This window comes from Ambystoma mexicanum, chromosome 1p, assembly GCF_040938575.1.
Source record: "Ambystoma mexicanum isolate Mex_15411 chromosome 1p, UKY_AmexF1_1, whole genome shotgun sequence".
NCBI classification, from domain to species: domain Eukaryota; kingdom Metazoa; phylum Chordata; class Amphibia; order Caudata; family Ambystomatidae; genus Ambystoma; species Ambystoma mexicanum.
The window spans coordinates 316,273,982-316,294,523 of record NC_090921.1 but is presented as its reverse complement, the minus strand read 5'-3'; positions in this window follow the sequence as shown (position 1 = coordinate 316,294,523).

Below are 20,542 nucleotides of genomic sequence, written 5' to 3'. Positions count from 1 at the left end.
TACTAAAAGTTGAAGTTTCTGTATTGCCCAAGGTTTAGTTTTGCAAAGTTCCTTTGGGAGGACTTTAGAAAAACTGTCCTGACAGGCAAATGAATAACAGCATTGAAATAAGTCACAAGCCAGAAATAACCCTGCACTGTTTACCTGCCACTGCACCACACCACTGTGTCATTCCAGTGGCCTCATTCTGTATACTCTCAACTGCACAGGCTCCCTTGCCTACTCACACTACACTGACAATCTCGTCAGCCCCTTCCACCCTGCTGCCCTGGCCACCCACTGCCACTGCATCCGGAGCCCCCTTGCCTCCTCTGCTGCCTCCTACCTCTGTCTCTCAGGCACTCTTGCCGCTTGCAGGGGCGACCACTGTCCCCTGCATCCCCTGCGTAAATCCTTCAAAAGTGGCAACCTGCTTCATGTCGCCGCACTAAACTCTTGCTCTGCTGTCAAGCACTCCTCTGACATCTGCCATCTCCTGGAACTCCTGGACCTTGATGTTCTTGCTTTTACTGAGACATGGTTTAAGGACAGCTCTGTCATGAGTTTTGACACACTCCTCCCTGAAGGTTGCAAGGTCCTCTCCTTTCCCAGGCCCAACAGGCCAGGAGGTGGAGTAGCCTTGATCTTTCCTGAGGGGATCCCTGTTTCCATTATTCCCACTCTACTCCTCCTTTGAATGCCTGGTCTGCAGGCTCTCTATCTCACCCGTCTCCTCTCTTACTCTGACCACCTTCTATTGGCTGCCAGGCCAGTCCACCCTCTTCCTCTTGGAATGGTCTGACCTTGCCTCTTCTCTCCTCCTCTTCCCAACTCCTCCTTCTGGGGGTTCTCAACATACATCTTGACTATCCTGACTCTTTAGGATCTTTCTGAAACCTATGTGACCCCCGTTCTCCCTCCATTCTACCCTCTGGACCAGGCACACTGCTGGCCACATCTTGGGTGCTCTCATCTCCACACATATCCCATTCTCTATTGCTCTCACTATTTCACTCTCATGGACTGATCATTCTCTTCTCTCTTCTCACTTGAAGCTCTCTTCTCCTTTGGCAATAGTACACCCTACAACACCTCCTGCCTTCATGGTCATCTGACCCATGATAAGAGTGTCAGTGGCTGCCTTTGCCTCCACCTACTCTCCTCCTTCCTCTCCTGCAGCTGACTCCAACCTGGATACAGCCCTCTCCAACTTTCATCGTTCCATCTCCAACATTCTTGAAATTCTCGCCCCTGTCATGAAGCCTGCCAAAAAGTGCAACTCTTGGTACACCGATCTGGCTGCCCTTAAAAGCAAGTGGAGAGTAGCGGAACGGAAATGGGGATCTTCAGGCGCACCCTCTGACGAACTGGCCTGCCGCCATCTTCAAAGGCAATATAGACTCTGCATCCGCTCCAAGAAAAGAGTCTACATTCAAGCCTGCATTTCCACTGCGTCTAACAACACGCCAAACTCTCCAAAGTCTGCAAGGAACTGGCCAACCCTACCGCAGCTGCATCCTTTAGACCTACACAGGCCCTTTGCTCGGCCCTGGCCGCACACTTCACCACCAAAACACCGGACATCCTGTCCTCTCTCTCTTCTGTTCCCCCCCTGCACCAACACCTCTTAGGCCCCCCCTTGGCTGCCCCCACCACTCCCACTCTTCTCTCCTCCCTCTCCCCTGTCACACCTGATGAGGTCTCTAGACAAGTCTGGTATATGTAAGCCTCCTCCAAACAGGTAGACCCCTGCCCCTCCAAAACCATCAAGGACAATATTGACATTTTTGCTCCAGCCTTGGCCGACCTCTGCAACCTTTCTTTCACCACTGGAGTTTCCCCTCTCCTCTTCTGCACTCTCTTGTGTACACTCTGAAAAAAAAACTCCACCAACCCATCCATTCCGGCCAACTATCGCCGATCTCCATCGCCCCTTTCCTGGAAAAACTCCTGGATAAGCTGGCTATCACTCAACTTACCCTCCATACTGAATATGTTGGTTATCTCCATGACCATTAGTCTGACTTTAGAGCATCCAGGGGCACGGAAACTGCTCTTCTGAACACCTGTGAAGACCTGCTCTCCAAAGTCGACTCCAACTCTTCCTCTGTCCTCATTCTTCTCGACCTCTCTTCTGCTTTTGTTATGGTAAACCGCAACATCCTGATTATCCGTCTCTGTGATATCCTGGGCATCACAGATCAGGCCCTTGCGTGGCTCGCTCCTTTCTCTCTGACCGGCCCTCCCAGGTGGACTTGGTCCCTTTCTCTCCTCTACCACTCTCTCTACTTGTGGTGTACCCCAGGGATCTAACCTTTCCCCTTGGTTCTTCAAAATCTACATGGCCCCCTTGGCCCACAGTATCTCTACCTTTACCTCTAACTTTCAGTGTTATGCGGATGACACGCAGCTCTCTTTCAAGTTACCCTCGGCCTCCTCCTCCTCCTCGCTCATCCCTGACTGTCTATCCTCAATTCAGGTTTGGTGTGCTGCTAACTATCTATGCCTGAATGCCAGTAAGACAGAGATTGTCCACATTGGGACCTCTGCTCCCGCTTTCCCACTTTCTCACTGGCCTGCCTCCTTTGGCCCTGCATCCTCACCTACCAAAGAGGCAAAAGAATCTTGGGGTCATCTTCGACTCCACTCACTCCTTCTCTTCCCACACCTCAGACATCTCCAAAAAGTCCAACTACCAACTGCACCTCCCCAGGGGCATTATACCTTTTCTCACTTTCCCCCAGAGGCTCATCACCTTGAGAGCCCTGGTTCTCTCTAGGCTGGACTATTGCAACAGCCTCTTTCTCAATCTTCCTACTTCTAATCTCCGTCCCTAGAACTCATCTAGAACAGAATCGCAAGACTTATCCTTGGCCTCAAGCCCTGGGACCGCATCTCTCCGGCACTGAAAATCCCTCCACTGGCTCCCTGTGGCTGCTCTGATCAAGTTCAAGACCCTCTGCATAATGCACAAGGCTTTCTGGAGCCGGGGCCTGCACTATCTACAACGCTCTCTTCCTAAATACGCTCCCTCTGGAGTCCTCCGCTCGTCCTCCTCCAACTTTCTGTAGTTGAGCCACTTTCACAAACAGAGATTTGGGGGTAGATCTTTATCCCCTGGAGGTGCTTCCCTCTGGAGCAGCCTCTCTGCATATCTCCATCTTGGGCCGGAGCACCTCAAGTTCCAGAAACTTCTCAAGACCTTCCTTTTCTCTTCCTCCTTCTCTCTCCCCCTCCCCTGTGAACCTCCTTTCTTTTCTCTCCACCCTCCTTCTCCTCCCTAACTCTGTTCAGTTTTTGCTGACTGGTTGCCTGGTACACCTCCAGAGCCTTGAGGTCCCAGGCTCCCCACCAGTCTTTTGAACTTGCCTCCGGTCCGCTGCACTTTGTTCAACATTACTGCACTTCAGCTTACGCTCCTTAGCGGGGCAACCTCTCTGCACTTAATCCGGTTTTGTACGATTGGACTGAAAAAAAAAGGTCTGACCGTACCAAACGACCGAAAAATGCTACCACTAAAGGTTCGAACACCAAAAGTTCCTACCTTTGTTGGTAGCATTGCGGGTAAGTAAAAAAAAAAAAAGACTGCAGGGGCTGCGGGGGTGTCTCCCGCTACACCCTGCTCACTATACTGTGTGGCATAGTGAGTGCGGTGTTGCAGGGGACACCCCCGCAGAACACCTGCAAAAAAAACCCCAAAAAACGGGGGCTGCAGGGGTATCCACCGCAATCCCCGCTCACTATACTTTACAGTACTACAGGGGCTGCAGGGAAACCCCTGCTGCCCCCGTAGTATGTAAGTGTGTTCGCATGAGAAAGGTGCAAACTTTTGGTAGTTCGCACCTTTCTCATGCAAACTTTCCGGCCGCTGCAAAATCAGCCGCGGTCGGATCACTTAGAATCCTTAACCCAGGGCCCAGCTGGAGCGGACTCTCTGTCCCCCCTCCATCCTCTCCCCTCGTCTCTGCACCTCTGTCTTTACGTATACATGACCTAAATGTACTAGAACCATTTTGTTTTTCGGTCCTGTCCCCCCACACCGTTTTCCGTCCCCCCTCCCGAACCTGGTCTCAACTGTACCACTTCATGCACTTACACTAGGAGAAATGTCGTCGGGACAAGTATGCTATTTTTACTGGTTAGATCATTTGGAATCTTCAAGACCTAAGAATGATTACTGTATTCCCTTGTTACGTTCCCGCCTTGAAGCACTTTGAAGCACTTCACCTATTTATAAGCGCTATATAAATAAACAATAAAAAAATAAATAAATAGGGGCATTTACAAAGAAGCCATAAATAGCCCTGCACTGTTCACCTGCCCCTGCACTGCAGAGCTGTGTAATTCCGGTGGCCTTATTATATATACTGGGGGAATTTACAAAGGACTTGTTTGCAAGCAGACGTGCTTCACATTGTAGAAAGTAAACACTAGATTATGTGTGTGACGAATCCAACCATCCGTGGGTGTGCGCTCCTCTGGGCTTTTTAGAAATGTTTAAATGAGATTGAATGATGGTAAATTTGCACACATTTTTCCATGCTCACTGCACGACATGCGCATAGACCTGTGTACTCTGGGTGGTCACAGCCTACAGGAGCAGTCCCCTCTGTCATATGTAGTTGGAAAGTGACACAATGCATCTCCAGAAGGGAAAGGACCAAGCCACCCCCCTGCCATGGCCAGCCTGATTAAATAACAAAGGCTCCATGGATCCGCACTGCTCTTTTGTTGTGTCCTGTTGACCCCTGCTGGTGGCAGTGAATTAACATACTAATAGAGTGTACTTCAATCAGGCCCACATGATGCCTGGCTGCAGAGGTTAACAAAGGAGACAGGAAACCCCAACAACCTTTCATATTTAACTGTATCAACCTGAAGCCAACTCCCGCCCTCAGTATCACTTGACAGTGAGCTGTCATGTCTGAGACTGCATGTCTACAGTAGTTCACTCCTTAGGGGAACCCCATTCAAAAAGTATGAGGAGGTGGTTTGCAGAAGCCAGAGAGTTTGGTCTCACCGAAGCTTCAAGGGAGACTGGCCGCTTTAATCAGGGACCACAGAGAGACCCATTAACCAGAAAGACACTTTGATTCACAACAGACAGGAAGATTGGTGGGACTTAGTATCACATGTTTTCACCCTGTTACCTTTTCTGCTGCAAAACACTCCGGTTATGACCTCACGCATACAGGTTAGTTATTGGTGGGGACATTTGGCTTTAAAAGAGGGTCAAGCCCCTCTTTTGGCATATCATCTTAAGGCGTCACCAGAAGCAGAAGGAATAACTCATCATTGCCCCCTGGCTGAAGGTACAGTCTGCCTTACATCTTCCGCCAGTGAAGGATGGCCAGGACCTCCAAAAGGGAAGCAAAATCCTTTCCCTACCATCTCCCAGGGAACAGAGGGAGATACTGAATCCAAAGGACTCTCCAGCAGCTCCAGCACCGGTCCCCAGCCGGCACACAGCGCGCCCTGCTAGGCTCTGTAGCAAGCTTCCTAAGTGGGAAGTACCAGAGAGTCTCTGAGCCCTAAACCAAGGACAAGGCAGTTGCCTGCAACACACTCCCCAGCTTTGGCCGTCCACCTTAAAGGACGACACAAGCTCACTGAAGAAGCTGGTAGAAGTCCCTCGCGAGCATCTACTGATGTCTTCCTTAAAGGACATTTTAGAGACAATGGAGTTCCTCGAGCTGCAACCGACTGCAACACGGACCATTGTCAAGCCGCAGTCGCTTAAAGACATCCGAAACGTCTCAACCAGTTCTTCTGAACCACTGACCAGCACTGAGACAAGGATTCCTGATCCGGGGCCGCCGTGTAGGCCAGCTTGCAGCCTTTCTTCCAGCCGCGCTCGACAAACCATCTTGCTGCCTGTTACCCGCAGCTGACTCCCGTCTTGACCTCATTCACAGAAGCCTGTAAAGTGCCCTGAAGCCGACTCGAGCCTGTTGAGCACTAAGAACAACCACAGCACAAGGAACATTGTGGTTCTGTCCACCCGGTCCTTCCCAGAAGGCCCCTAGAGACATTTTAAGACCCATTGCTCACTTTGTGCTGAAGCCAAGTAACCTTGAACTGTTGTGATTATTTCCCATACCGACTACCCTCCTGCTAGCATCCAGAGTGCATCCCTTTTCCTTCTTTGAAAATGTCTGTCCTCTGCATTCCTTTAGAGGGTGGGTTGTATTTCGTATTGTTGCCAGAACCATGTGTTGTCATAATATTAAAGTTGATTTTTTTTTAATACAGCCTTGAAAGACATTCTCTTTTATCATTGGGTAATAACTGTATTTTCGCTGTGTTGCAACTACCCAACAATCCACGACCTTTCGGCGATAAGCCTGCCGTTCCATCCACGTTACTAAAATTGGAAAAGGAAGTTTATAATTTGCTTGTGTTTCCAATCTGTTTGGATCCCTTCTGGTGTACTAGAGATGTGGTGCTGATTGATGGTTTAGAAACCAATATTCATCACTGGACAACTGGTGCCTCGGAAGTTGATTCGTCACATCTGTCTGTATGAGCTCAACATCCACTGATATATTTCTGCTGATTACAAGGTACCTGGTGGGATAGCTCAGCTGGTTGGGTTCCACCTGTTTTGCAATCTGGAGTGACCTACATGTTGTGGCTCCTAAAGAGGGTGTGCTTTAGCCTTTCGACCTTCGGATGTCAATGAGATGGCGGCTCAGGGCTAGACTTGTGATGGCAGCCTTTGAGCATCCATGCATTGGTAGGCGATGTGGTGAGAGATGTGCTCTGGTGCTGTGGGTTGCAGTCTTAAAGCCTAGGACATTATTACCCACACACTAAGGTCTGGAGACACCTGGCAGGGTTACATTATGTCCATTCTCGGCCTAGGCCGGCACGCGTAGGACCACTATGATGGTGATGAGTGCAGTATAAATACCATGTTAATGTAACAAAGTTTATCTTTCCTGCAGATTGCGTTCATTGTATACTTTTAGATATTTTATGGTATGTTTATATCCTTTATGTTTGAATAGAAGCTTTTTAGCTGATGCTCTCTATATCACTGGTATCTTTAAAATGTGTATACAACACTGGGTTAAATCCTGGAAACTCTGATTCTTTCATCTTCTCTTCCCGCCTTTACCCGCTAAACCCTTTATCTTTTTTAAAAATGATTTCTTCTACATAAGCAACACATGTATATTGGGCTTTGTTGTCCTTGGCATCCAACTTCTCTAGAGATCTAAAAGGCACGGTATACATCATCAATGACCCGATGAGTCTTGCCTTCACTGCAATTAGAATAGCCCAAGCCCATCTCGAACCCCATATGCATCCAGACTACACATTTACAATGTCATTATTTTCATCTCTCCACTCACTCTTTCCCTCACTTCAAGCTCCCTTCCAGTGTTCCTAGTCTCCTTTCTATGCCTCGTCCGTTTCAAATCCCTTATGTTATGTTATAGGTTCTTATACCGTGCAGTGTCACGGATCTCTAAAGTAAGAGGGTAAGGGTAATAGGGGTGTACGTTAGTAGGACAGAGCAGGAGAAAAGAGCTGGGGTGTGGTGATTTGTGCATCTTCCTCCAGCAAACTATAGTCTGGCGATCCATGGATAGGAACACACCCTAAAATCTCAGACAATCGTAGGCACTTTGTGAACACTATGGTGGTGATTCGGCGACTATAAAAGCTCAATTCATTCATTAGGTGGCCTCAGTATAATGGCTCTACATGGGAAAGTGGGACATTAGTAAATGAGGGTATTTAATCAAAATGTTATTTGCTGGAGGACGAAACGCTACTCTGCACCTAAATGTTGCTATCTCTTTAAGGTAAGTAAAAAAAACTGGAAAAGGGGCGTAGAGTGCCGACTATCGAGAATACTCAGCAGAAGGCAACAGGAAAGATGACAGCACTGTAACCACTCCTGAAGACCAAGTCCATGCCCCTCTGGACAAAGATCAACGTCTACAAGGTGATCATCAGACCTACCCTGACGTATGCCTCCCCAGCATGGATGACCTGCCATGAGCGACACCGGACGAATCTTCAGATAGTCCAGAACAAGGCATTCCGGATATCGTCCGGAGCTCCAATCTTCACAAGGATAGCAGACCTTCACTGAGACCTGGACATTGAGATGTTGGACGAACATCTAGCAAAGCTGAGTAAGAACTTCTGCCAAGGACTGGATCAGAACCCGAACCCTCTGATCAGAAGACTCACTGCAACCACTACAAACCCCTTCGACCGCTACCCGCGGCCCATCACGATGAAGACCTTGTGAAACCAGCCCTACTGTGACAAGACCACACAGACCAAGAAGAATCCTAACCCATGACTATACACTCAACCAGAGAAGATGGAGTAATGAGGCTCAAGCCTCGGTATCCAAAAATCACAGGTGATGGATAAAATCTATCAGCAAGAAGAAGAAGCAGTGCACTGATGCGGAGTCCAGGTGCATGTCCAGTTACTCACCAGCTAGCGGCTGGTGAGTAAGGGACAGAAAATCTATTTACGTGTGATTGTACTAAACTGCTGATCTTGGTAGGCGAAGTGAGGCGTGGCATTTCATCTGTAACCTACAAGTCAATGGAGAAGACCAGAAACCTGCAGAGTGGCCGTGGGGCTCGTTGCTGTGGCGGCAGCAGTGGCAAGGCAGCAGAGTTCGGCGACTCCTCTATCCGAGCAAAGGAAACTGGAGGTAAGCTTTCGGTGCCAGAGCTGGTGATGGTGCGTACGCTGACCTTGCCTCACACCTTGTCCACTCCGCTTATTACTGAACTCACCTCCTTAAACTTTTTTAATGCTCCCATGGTGAAAGACGTAAGGGATGTTCGAAATGACCTAGAAGTATGGGTAAACCAGGACCGGTTTGAGTACTGGTGGGGGGCTTTACCACAAATACTATAAACCTTTGCAAATCCAGCATGGTTAGCCCGTCCCATGAAACCTGCCTGGCTACCCTAAAATCCATTAGCAGTAACAGTAACATCACTTCTGCTAATGTTAACTGTGGCTCAAACCCTCACCTGGAGTAAACAGAGGAAGATTTGGTGTCTGTGTGTTGACACATAAACATTACGGAATGGACAAGAAATACAGACACAAATACATACCTCGGTAGCACTTCTACCACTCTGAATATGACAACTATGGCAAATATCGCAGGAATACACCCGTCTGGGGGAAGCTGGAGCTGTTCTGGCTGTCTTAGCAATTACAAAAAAGGAGGTGGGTGAGCAGGCAGCTAGCTACCCAAGACTTACGGACCATACAGTCCATACACGATATACAGATGGCGGGTCGGATAAGACTGGTCAAAGTGGTATTCTCCTTGAGGGTGATGAAGGAGGTCCGCTACAAGCGAAACTTGATCTAACATTGAAGGATGACCTCAGGCTGGCGGACGGCCATTTAGGGTCTCAGCCCCCCAACACGTGAAGGGGGAAAAACCTCTCAGGCAGTGGTACTAGAGGAGGCGGGACCAGGCTCATTGGTGACAATAAAGGATATTATTCATGAAAATAAGATACCCCTTATTAACTTGCTACGAAATTGGACTTGGCAAATCCAAAAACATCGACAAACCTCCTGCTTAAAAGCACTAAGGCAACCATTAGGGTTAGGCCTAGGCTCAAGTGAGTTAGGGGCCGACTCAAATCGAATATGTGGCGCATACTCAGCTGAGTGAGCAGTTAGTAGAGACATTAGTACCGGCAAGAAATGGGACAGGAAGTCCACTAAAGACCCAACGCAGCAGTACAAACATTCTTTGGGAAATCTGACCCAAGAAAGGGGAAATATGACATTGTTCTTTCTGGTAAAAAATAAGCCAATTCAACCCTGGACCACACCTGTAGATGAAGTATCAGGTCTAGAAATGTTAGAAGGAGTGGAAGAGTCTACAGAACCTGCAAATTTAGAGCCTCCTACTCAGCAGAAAAAAACAAGTTACTGGGTATATAAGGTACCAGCTCCATTATTTCTGGTTAAACCTCTGTCAGCTACTACAAGGGTCCTTAAATCATTGACATCACAAGAAGTAATCATTCATTTGAAAGGAACATTTACGGCCTTTTCTGGCCAGACCAGTACTCCAAATCACTTAGCATTTTCTGAGGCAGAGGCGGGGGGCCAGGCAATGGAAACCTCGTTGAGATGGGATATTGCCAGAATTGAAGAAATTATGAGAATAGTCGAATCTGGAAGGCTTCTATCCCTGGATATATTCCCTCAAGGTTCGTCACAGTTGGACCCTACAGTATTTCTTCCAGTGAAGGACCTAGAAGGACACTTAGAAGGGAGGCAAAGGTCTCTAGAGAAGACCCTGAGCGACCTTGGCAAGGACATACCATCGATTTTCCCAAGAGCTGAGTTGGGGGAAATAGTGCAACCACTCTCAGTAAGTCTTTCCCTGATGGCTGAATCAACAGAATCATCTCTATCAACTCAATAAAGGTCAAGGGCCTCCAGCCCTGAACATAATCAAGGATGGGGGGATGCCCATAGCTTACAAAGACTTCCGTAGTGGTAGATCAATGCTGCCAATTGCCTTGGCTCCTTTTTTAAAACTATATGAGACGATCAACGATAACATCAAGGAGCAGGCCACACTACTTGCTATGCTCCACTCTAAAGTTCTGTTTATAGAAGGCTACATAACCGTGGCCAATATAGTATTTTTGTGATATTTAGTTATATGAAAATGTTATTTTTAATATTTGCTTGCCCCAGTGCTTGTTTTTTGGCTGGTGATGGCTAGATCTGTGTCACGTAGCATCACTTCATGTTACTTGACTCTCAACTATATTGTTAATTGGTTCATCATATCCTTTCCTTCCTTTATTGATTCTTTTGTTTTCTTTCTTTTCTTCTCTTTTGTGCCCTGCTAATTATGTCATCTTGTCTAAAATTATACCAACTCATTACATTTTGTAAAGCTCTATGGCATAAGGTGCTATATAAGAAAATTAACAAACAAATACTACAGTAAAGGACATTGGTATATGTGATAAGAATAAACATCTTGGAGCCTCAATACCACAAGAGGCAGACCCAGTATGGACTGGCCCTAGGTGTAACCAGAGTGATAACAACGGACCCACCAACGAAAGAAATAAAGAAAATCGGTCCGTGGACCCTGAGGCCCAGTGCCAGCAGGAACTCCAGATGAGTGAGGAATCCGCTGATTCGGTGGGCCTTACAGCCTGCTGGCTGTTTTACTCTTGGTCTTAACACCTCTGGATTGTCTATTGGCAACTCCGAACAATGTACGTGCCTCTCCACCTACTGACATTACTGGGATCGAGAACGAGGGGGAAACCTCCTCACCTGTGGATACAACCAGTCTATTTCTGAAATTTGGGAAGAGGAGGAGGAAAAAGACGCAAAGACCAAAGCAGGCCGCAAGGTTAAAGAGTCAAGAACCTCAGCAGCCTACGAGAACAAATGCTAAGAGGAAACTCACAAGGACCTTCACAACTCTAGCTGCTACAGAAGGAGGAGATGGAACTGTGGCAAATAAGGCCAACAAGACCCAAGAAGTAATATTTACCTTTGATCGGGGTCAGACGCTAGGGGTGATTAAGACCGAAAACAATGAGGTAGTAGCGGCTTCTGCTCCTGAGATGAACTGCTCAGTTTACTCTTTAGAAATTGATGACGTGATCAGTGTGCCTGAGAACACTATAAATGTTGTAGGGGAAAGGGTAGACACTCAACAAACAAGTGCACAATCGACAACTGGGGAGGCTAGTACTCCCTTTAAAACCCTTGCAGAACAATGCATGGCGGCAGACGTTAAACACAGACAAAACTTGAAACCAACTTCGGAATACCACCCCCAGTATGGGGCGACAGAATCACTGGCGGAATTCTGCAACTTTAAAATTCAAGTATCTAACCCATTGGGCCGAAACATAAGGAAGGTGGCCAGCACTCATATATCTGGTGTCAGTCTCACTGACGATTTGTTTCTAACATTGGAACAAAAAAGAGCATCCGCCGTTAAAGACAAAATAACACAGTCAATGGCAAAATGGATCCCAAATTAAGGTTTCCTACAAATAAATCTGAATATTAAAGACCAAGAAAAGAAAGAAAAGGAGATCACCCCCATAGTCTGCGCCTAGAAAGGATGTTGGACAGAGAGGAGTCGCTAATTTTAAACAGACATAACTTTTTAGCCCTGTTCCAATGCATTCCAAACCTCAGGCAAATATCTATGGAGCAGTTGCCAGTGATTGAATTCATAGACGAGATACGTGTGGATGCAGTCTTTCTTCACATTCGCTCGCCAACAGTGAAACACACTTTGATGGAAGCAAGCGCGAGCCTGCGACATTTGGGGTGTGACTTAACAACACTGATGAACTCGAGAATGAAACAGCCATACCAACGTTTAGAACAAGTGAGCTCATCAACTTAAAACCAAATGCATACGGAATAGTGAAAAACAAACACAGCAGATCCTGGAAACAGATAAGGTAGAGGGAGTGAAGCTACTAAGGAGACTTACTAGCCCAAATAGGCCAGACAAAGAGAAAGAGACCCTATTTTCTGGAAAGGAGCTATTGAGGATGACGATTAAGATGAGTGGAAGTTCAGAGAGAGGAAGAAAGATGGAAATCCGAAAAAAGTGACTCCAGTTGATACATTGAATGACTCATGGTCCTGGTGGGTGTTCTGACAAGATCACTCCCCCAGTAGCAGCCTGAGGGGAGTAACCCCAGTTTATTGGAATTGGCCTCATGGAACACCAGGGGTTTCACCCATTCGTTCAAAAGGGGAGAAGTAAAGCGGGGAGATTTTGACCTCATTTGCCTACAAGAAACCTGGATGCGAAACAACCTAGCATGGATGGTTACACCGTTTGTATTAATCAGCTCAAGTGGCTGCCATGGGAAGACCATCTGCTGGTCTTCTATTTGCACTGCAGTACGGAATGGGTTTGGAAATGACGAATGTGGAAAATCCAAATACGTTCTTGCAGAAAATGGTTTTACGTTGGCAGCCCAATAGTCTGGACTGAACAAAAAAGGGAAATAGCCAACTCACAATAATCAATGTCTACTGGAATCCAGTGGAGTTGGTATGGCTGAATTTATAGAAAGTCTGCAACCTTATTGATGAAACTTATGTGACTGAGGAGTCGTCATCCCTAATCATTTGCGGTATCTGAATATTACCTGTTTAACAAAAGACGGCTCAATTAATTGAACTATGAGTTCAATTTTAACACCGACATAAAGGACTGGCTTGGCCTTGATATCAACAATGGATCAGAGGGACCTCCATGTCTTGAATGGCCACTTTAGGAGTGGTGTTCCATGTAAGCCTACCTCGAGAAGAGGCACTCAAGTGGCAATAATTGACTACATGTTTGTCTCCAGTGATCTAATTTAGAGTATAATTCATTTGATGTGGTAAGGACTACGGTCAGCGACCACAATTCATTAAAATTGAGGTTAGGAGATATGAACAAGAAGGAGACAGTTCGGATGAGCATGGCTGTGGAAGTAGTCAATGGGGGATGCAGAATAAAGATGTCTCGAACGAACATAAAGAATTTGCAGACCAATATTTAGAAAAAGCTAACCTAACCAAATGAGTTGGTTAACCCCTTGGGCTATACTTCCATCTTGCAGTCCTTTATGGTTACAAAACAAAGTCCAAGGAGTGGCCGGGGAAAAATCAGCATACGTATAACAACGTCTTGGTAGCTAAAATATGGGCTCTAAGGAATGGACTAAGACATCTAAAGGGACTGGACAAAGAACCATTGACCCTGGCAACCAAAGCTCTAAAGAATCGGTATACGTACTCACTACAGGGACATCCAGCAGCGATGCTGCAACAAAATGCAGAAGACATGCTGCAGGCTACAAGTAAAAATAGTGTGGCAGAGATTGGGCCCTAATGAAGATCACGGATATCCCTCTAGCTAAATGGGGTCCCAGAATCAACCTGGTTGGCACACATTAAATCTCTCTATTCTTCATACACTGAAATGTAGGGAGATAAAGACAACTGCTGGGGAGGCGAACGGCTGGTAGAAAAGAATGTGGATGACATCCTGGCCTTGATTAAGAAGGCAAGTGCATCCTGTGCTCCTGGCCCAGATGGCATGCCCAATGCCATGCTAAAACAGGAGCCGGAAATGTGGGGTCTTTTTTTATCCACGAGGTTCAAAAGGATCGCGCTGGAACGTTGTATTCTAAGTCCCTGGAGAGGGGCCATTATCGTCCCAATATTTAAGAAGGGAAATAGGGACGAGCTTGAATCCTATCGCCCTATTGCCCTTCTGGACGTCACTGGAAGAATCTTTGGATCATGCTTGCTGATACGGTTGAAAAGATGGGCCGAAAGGGAGCGTCACATGGACATTCTCCAGTCTGGCTTTATTAAAGGGATGGGAACTAGCCCAAGCATTATGGATATGGAGTGTGTAGAGGCGCACTCTGTGTTATATACTTTCTTATTAGAGTATGATCAGTTCAAGTAGTTCTTAAGTTATTTTCAAGGTGCTCCCAGTTAGTAGAGTGCTACCTCTACTCTAACAAATGTGATAAACGAATGGTACAACGAAAACCTCGTTGTACAAACTGAGGCACAGCATAAAGCAAAACAAATTTTGCTCCGGGTTCTTGTTCAATTACTGGAAATATTCTCTTAATAGTTCATCATTCAATCGGTACATGTTCATTCATATTTAACATCTTTAAGATCGTAAGAGACATTTATTTTCATGTAATGAATATTGCTTCATAGATCCAAATTATACATCATAAACAGAAATATTATTGACATATTTACTCATATGTTTTAAACAATACATATTTCTTTCACATATTTTTCTCATATGTTACAGGCTGTTATTTATTCACGTGATCCAATAATCTTGATAGGTTTCCAAATTTAGGTGCCTATCTTCTAAACTACGCGTTTTGGGCAATGAATGCCCTTCTTCAGGTTTTAAAGAGTATTGGATTCTTTTCTGTAAAACATAAATTGAAATATATTCAATTATTTAATTTATATTCTTTTTTTTAAAACTAAGAATTACACTTGTACTAGCTCAAAACTAATAAACTAACCTTTAGAATTCGTATCTCTCTCTTAAGAGAAAAGTTTGTTGCCCAGACAGGGTGAATTTCCAAAGCTGTAAAAATAAAAATAAAAAATTAAATGTGTTTCACCATAAAGTGATCGTAAGTAAATGGAGCGGTGGTGTGCAGAGGGAACAGTCGCTGTGTTAAGCGCTGGGTCCTCCTGCACATCACCAGATATATACGAGTTCTGAAAGCGATACATATTTTCCAGAATTACATTTTTAACTCACCACTGTAAAGTAGTCGAGTCTGAGGGTCACTGCCACTGTTTCATATGTTGTTTCAATATCAGAAAACCCTGAAAAAACATCAGGGGTAGGTCTTAGGAAACGTGCTTAATGCGGTTATCATAGATTCTAATAATTGTTCACCTATTTTTCGTTGTTTCCTACCTTAAGCTTGTATACGAAATTGCTTGCTTATTCCGTGCTGACCAGAAGTTGGTGGATGTCAGGGTTTTCGAACGGTCTTTAATGCGTCCTTCTTTATATTTACTTCTCTCGTAAATCTATAATGATGAATGTTGGATTAGTGCTAAGCTAAAAATGCTCAGTAGGGCATCTGTATTAATGTGTAATGCGCGATCGAACGCAATGCACTATTCTTACCTGCTCAGAGCCGATGTACGTGCTGCTGAACTTCGCGACCTGCTGCTCCCTGTGAGGTTCGCGTAAGACGGGCTGCAATGCGTGTCGCCTGGCAACCGCAGCTGCTCGTCATAGAGTAGGCTAAGTGAGTTCCAACTCGGGCCGGTTTGGGCGCCATGTTGGGAGAACCGTGGTGTTATTTACACCGATGTTTTCTATCTGTCTATAGGTATAACAACTAGCATGTATGCTAGAAACTTTTCAATATATTTAGACGAGTACAGATGTAAATTAACAACTATGATTCTGTGACTTTAAACGATGTAATGTTGTCTAGTGTTACAACGCTATTGGATTCAGAATTTAGGTTTAAAATTATAAGAGTTGGTAATCCTTTTTAGACCTACCCATATTGTTCTTTGTTTTTCACCCATTCTTAATCGGAATTAGGTAATGATACTTGATGCAAGTAATCTTTAAGATACATATATAAGCTTTATCGCATTCTCAATTCTACTTGATGGCAGGTGGGTCCCTATGTATTCAAAATACTCATAGCACTATTATTTGAGTACTTTTGTAATCTCTGGTACATAGCTCACAAAACATCTACATATAAGAATTTCATCACATTTCATTTAACAAACAATCACTGTCCATTTCAAGTTTTAAGAACATGTCTATAGATAGCAATTCAGGTCCCAATCTAAATTCATCCCTCTGGGATTCATTGTATCAAGTTTCTCGATCCAGAATATTTCCTTTGTTGTAACAACTTAGTGATGTTACCTCCTCTTTTAGGTAATTTTACATGTTCAAGAATGACAAACTGTATTTGTGCAATAGAGTGTTTTGCAGCATCGAAGTGTTGTGCTACTGGAGATTTCACTGAATGGTTCCGAATATTAGATTTGTGTTCACCCCAACAAGTTTTTGTTTTTCTGGTTGTTAATCCAATATAATATAGTCTGCATGGGCATTTTATGCCATATATGACATTCTTAGTGTCGCAAGTAGAGGTGTGTTTCAGCAAAATACTCTGACCAGTATGAGGATGTTTAATCGACTTGCCTTTCATCACATTGTTGCAGGAACTGCAATTATTACATGGCATAGTCCCCCTGTGTATTTCTTTTGTTGTACAGTATCTCTGGCTGAAGTCAGATTTGATCGGATGATCTTTCAATGATCTACTTTTGTTGTAGGCGAATAGTGGAGGTGATGGAAATAATTTAGCCAATGTGGCATCTTGGGATAATGTTTGCCAATTCTTCTTGATTATTTTCTTTATTGTATTACTTTTCTGAGAGTAACATATACCAAATCAGTCTTTGTATTCTTTTCTTTTGTGGTAAGTGATTCTTGTCTCATGATATTCTTGACTGTTGTTCCATGTTTACTTAGTATTTCATCATTGTATCCTCTCTTCAAGAATTGACTGGTATCCTTTATATATGTTGTACATTTTGGTGCAAGAGGTTGAATAATCTTGTCAATATATTGAGCAATTGGTTCCAATAAACTGTTGTTTGCTGCAATTATTGGTCGTCCTGGGGGCTCCATCAAATTTTTATGAATTTTGGGTAAGATATAGATAACTGGTATCAATTGGTGTGTATTCGTGAGGAAACTTTTGGTTTTATGGGTGATGAACTCTTCAATTTCAGCTTCTTCCAATGTCTTCTTAATGATTTCGCGTACTTGTTCAGTCGGGTCTTGAAAGATTTCTAAGTATGTATCTTGATCATTAAGTTGTTTGACTAACTGAGCTTTGTATTTACTGGTGTCCATTATGACTAGGGCTCCCCCTTTGTCAGCTGTTTTGAAAATAATCTCTGGGTTCTCCCATAAGCAATCCAATGCCTGTTTTTCTCTTAAGGTAAGGTTACCTCTTGCTCTGTTTGTAAATTTGATCTTCTTCATATCCTTTAACACTAACTTCTGGAAAGTATCCAGCGCGGTATTCTGTATTGGTGGTGTGAAGGTGCTTTTGGGTTTCAACTCCAAAAAGTCTGGATGTTGTTGTTTGATATTTCCACAGTATCAAAAAATAGTTTCAGCTTCATTTTTCTAGTCAATTTGAAAAATGCAATTTTCTCTTTCAGTAGTGTACTACTATAATGTGGGACAAATTATATCCCTTTCTATAGTGCCTGGATCTCAAATTTAGAGATTTTATATTTAGAGATATTTACCACTAAGTTTTTTTTGGGGGTAGTTCACTTTCCTTGGAGGATTTTTTTCTTTTTGCTTTGTCGTGTCGGATTCGGTTTAAAAAGTAATATACTGCTTTAGATTTCTCTGGTTGACACTTTGCCGTTCTTGGTACCTGGTCCGTTTCTCTTGTTTCACTTTCAACTTGTTCTGTTTCAGTAGCGACTTCTGGGGTTTCAATTTCGCTACTTGATGCCTCCGATGACGATGGTCTGGTCTCTGGTGGTGGTCTGCTCTTATTGGGAAATGGTCTTCCCCCCCCTTTGTTGATCTTTTTGTTGATAGTATTCTAAATTTGGAAACCTATCAAGATTATTGGATCACGTGAACAAATAACAGCCTGTAACATATGAGAAAAATATGTGAAAGAAATTGTTTAAAATATGTCGATAATATTTCTGTTTATGATGTATAATTTGGATCTATGAAGCAATATTCATTACATGAAAGTAAATGTCTCTTACGACCTTAAAGATATTAAATATGAATGAACATGTACCGATTGAATGATGAACTATTAAGAGAATATTTCCAGTAATTGAACAAGAACCCGGAGCAAAATTTGTTTTGCCTTATGGTGTGCCTCAGTTTGTACAACAAGGTTTTCGTTGTACCATTCGTTTATCAAACTAGCCCAAGCATTGCCTTAATAAACCTGCTGAAGAGTAGGGTCCTGGAGGTAAAATCAAAAATGTACATCAATATAGTGCAGGCTTTCGATAGCGTGAGAAGACCCAGGCTGTAGGGGAAGTTACTTAGGTGTGACTGCCCGAAGGACCTCTTAAACCAGCTAAAGGCATTGCATACTACGGCAAGTCGGCGGGTTAGACGTAACGGAGCGGGCCTACTCACTGACGAAATACATACTTTTAGGGGACTTAAACAAGGCTGCCTGCTAGCACCCGCCCTCTTCAACCTCTATATTTCGGACATAAAAGAGACCTTAAAGCAGGCAAAATCCTTTCCCCCGAAGATAGGTGGAACTCCAACTGGTCATGTGCTATATGCAGATGATCTAATATTAATGGACCAAACAATGATTGGACTGAAGCGACAGCTAAGAAAATTGGAGGAATACGTGAAGGAAAATGAACTAGCAGTGAATACAGCAAAAACTAAAATCACGTTCGTTGGGTCAAATCGAAAAAAGCACTTGCAGTTTAAGTGGCACTTGGGCGGCACTCAGATTGAACTAGTCAACTCCTTTAAATATTTCAGAGTCTCGATACATTTTAGCAAGTTCAAAATAAACACAGAAGCAGCAATAAAACAGAAAGCAAAAACATTGACAAATCAAGCAAAGCAGCTCAACAAAGAATGCTCTCGCTTTTCCTTGATACCTTTGCTGGACTTCTACAAGATGAAAATGACAGTCTCTTCATACGGAGCGAAAGCTTTGTTTTTTATCTTGTGGTCTGTGGTGGGGGGAATTTTTGGGAAAAGGGTATTGGATCTACCAAGATCGATACCAATACAAGTGGTCCAGCGTAAACTTGGGCTGATCCCCTTAAAAGCCATAGTAGAATGGAGATCACTGCCTTTTTATGGGAAACGTATTCAGGATTCACCTCCTCCACTTCTCGCCCTGTTGAATAAAGAACTAGAACAGGGTCATGACCAAGATTTCAAGAAATGGGAACTCTCATTATCTGAGGAGGAATTAAGAACACACCCAAACAAGGTTAAGATCAGTCTGTGGAGAGCGGACTGGATAGCGACCTCGGAACAAGCAAATAGGTACAAGTTACACCATCACCTGAAGTATGAAGCCAGGGCCTATGGCTCAATCCCAAAATACTTCACGAAATTCCTTAACCCCTTAAGTGCCAAGGACGAGGTATCTCGTCCTTGGGATTACCTCCCTGTTGCCAAGCATGCGATACCTCGTCCTTGGCACATAAGGGGTTAATAAAAGAGAAAATGTTAGAAGGCATTGAATGGCGACATACCAAAATCACCAGGCACTAATAAAATAAATAAATAAAATACAGAACACAGTTCATGAGGATCTGACTCAATCTGTTTCCTATTCATGAGGTGCTCTCTGTGAGGGATGGCTTTGGAATAAGAGATGTACACTGTAGATGCTGTAACCAGCTGGACACTGAGGAAGATCGGAGAAATTTGTTGATTTTCTGTAACAGCCTTACCAGTTTAAGAACACGACGTTTGCGAGTTTTCTGAACAACTTCACTTCTATGACCCTTAAAGATTGGTGGAACCTGCTAATATCTGGGGACCGGCCTTCCTTGGCATTAGTTGCAGTTCAGTTTCTAGAAGCTGTGTTCAGGAAAGACATTAGAGGGACTGTGTGAATGCGGGAGGGTGAATCCCCATAACTGAACATAGCAACAGATAATGGAATCCTGAACACATAAGATTGTATATGTGTGTGTAGACGACCCATAAGAAATCACTTGCTTTCAGTTTTTTTTGTTTTTGTTTTTTTAAATTTTTTTCACGGTTTTAGGATTAACATGTGATTAATGATGGATTAAAACATTTCCTTTTTTCTTCTTTTCTTTTTTGCTAAAAAGTTTGTAATAAACTCAAATACGGAATTAAAAAAAGTTACTTTGCGATTTGCGAAACAAAAGAGGTGATGTCTGGAAGGATTTCAATTAATCTGACCTCCGGCGTTGCTCTCGGCAACCCCTGGACCAT